Raw genomic sequence first — 2,231 nt, forward strand, 5'->3', positions numbered from 1 at the left:
CTCAGCAAATCGTTTTTTTTCCACAAGGGATCGTCATGTCTTTCTACGGAATCGCGGGTCTCTTTATTAGCTCCTATTTGTGGTGCACAATTTCCTGGAATGTAGGCAATGGTTATGATCGATTCGATAGAAAGGAAGGCATAGTGTGTATTTTTCGTTGGGGATTTCCTGGAAAAAATCGTCGCATATTCCTCCGATTCCTTATAAAAGATATTCAGTCCATTCGAATAGAAGTTAAAGAGGGTATTTTTGCACGCCGTGTCCTTTATATGGAAATTCGAGGCCAGGGGACCATTCCCTTAACTCGTACTGATGAAAATTTGACTCCACGAGAAATTGAACAAAAGGCTGCTGAATTGGCCTATTTCTTGCGTGTACCAATTGAAGTATTTTGAGAAATGCGTGGAAAAATAGATGCTTTTTCAACAAGAGGGAAAAATGCAAGAATCTTTTTTCCTATAACATAACTTAAGTGTGAAGTTTCATCAGAAGGTTTATTCAAGCTAAAGCGGGCGGAACAACCATAAACGGAAACTTTTTTCGTGATTTTTTATACGTGTGCAAATCCACGCAACTAAAATTAAACAAGTAACAAATCGAAATAATATATTCATCTCATATATCAAACTATTTCGGTATAAAGAAATTAATCTTCTTTTTAAGTTCAATATTTAGTTGGAATTGATACAGATAAATCCTATTTTATAAATTATTTTTTTTGTCAATCGACGTTTTTTTCTCCTTTCTTTTGCGTTCCTTAATGACCAATACAAAAATAACAATTAGATTTCTTAATAATGATAACTAGCCAATTTCTGTCTTGTTTTGCCACTTTGATTATCGCAATCTCCTTCCCTCAATTATTTTATTCCTGACTGTGGGTAATCAGTAAATTTGTTTTGAAATATTGGATATTTTGATATTTGAGAGAAAAGGAGTTCTTTCGTCTCAAAATATAACTAATATTCATTACTTAAATTAAAGTGGTTCTTTCGATCATTCATCGAAAAAAGACACTTGTTTTGTTGACCGATTGAGATATCGGAAAAGGTTATTTTTTAATATTTCTTCATTCAAAGTGGATTCTTAATTGATTTCTCTATTCTTTCTAGATTCAATAACCGCAAAGAAAATAGATTTATAGGTTTCATACTTTGTATAGAACTCATGTGTGAAAGAAATATTAGATTGCATAGAGTCAATGAATGAGGTGGGTTGATTAACAATTCACAGATGAAAAATGACAAAAAAGAAAGCATTCACTCCCCTTTTATATCTTGTATCTATAGTATTTTTGCCCTGGTGGCTTTCTCTCTCATTTAATAAAAGTCTGGAATCTTGGGTTAATAATTGGTGGAATGCTGGGCAATCCGAAATTTTTTTGAATGATATTCAAGAAAAGAGTATTCTAGAAAAATTCATAGAATTAGAGGAACTCCTCGTCTTAGACGAACTGATCGAGGAATACTCGGAGACACATCTACAAAAATTTCGTATAGGAATCCAAAAAGAAGCGATCCAATTAATCAACATATACAACGAGGGTCGGATCCATACGATTTTGCACTTCTCGACAAATATAATCTGTTTTGTTATTCTAAGCGGTTTTTCTATTTTGGGTAATGAAGAACTTGTTATTCTTAACTCTTGGACCCAGAAATTCCTATATAACTTAAGCGACACAGTCAAAGCTTTTTCTATTCTTTTATTAACGGATTTATGTATCGGATTCCATTCACCTCATGGTTGGGAACTAATGGTTGGCTCTGTCTACAAAGATCTTGGATTTGTTCATAATGATCAAATTATATCTGGTCTTGTTTCCACTTTTCCAGTCATTCTTGATACAATTTTTAAATATTGGATTTTCCGTTATTTAAATCGTGTATCTCCTTCACTTGTAGTTATTTATCATTCAATGAATGACTGATAAAAGATCCACTGATATTAATCTAATCCAACCAGAACCTTTGTTACTTTGTAGTTGTACATAAACAAAACATTGCAAGTCCTACTTACGCTTTCTATTTCGACCCATCTGGGGGGATTCATCCTATAATTATATTCCAGTAAAATATTATTCCATTAAATTTATTCCAGTAACTAGCAGAATCGTGGATAGGGAACTATACTAGCGACTTACCCCCACTTATTGTCTATTGTAGAAATTTTGGGATCAACGATTGGACCATGGAAACTAGAAATATTTTTTCTTGGATAAAGGAACAGAT

This window comes from Coffea eugenioides, unplaced genomic scaffold (genome assembly GCF_003713205.1).
Source record: "Coffea eugenioides isolate CCC68of unplaced genomic scaffold, Ceug_1.0 ScVebR1_606;HRSCAF=1311, whole genome shotgun sequence".
Taxonomy (NCBI): Eukaryota; Viridiplantae; Streptophyta; class Magnoliopsida; order Gentianales; family Rubiaceae; genus Coffea; species Coffea eugenioides.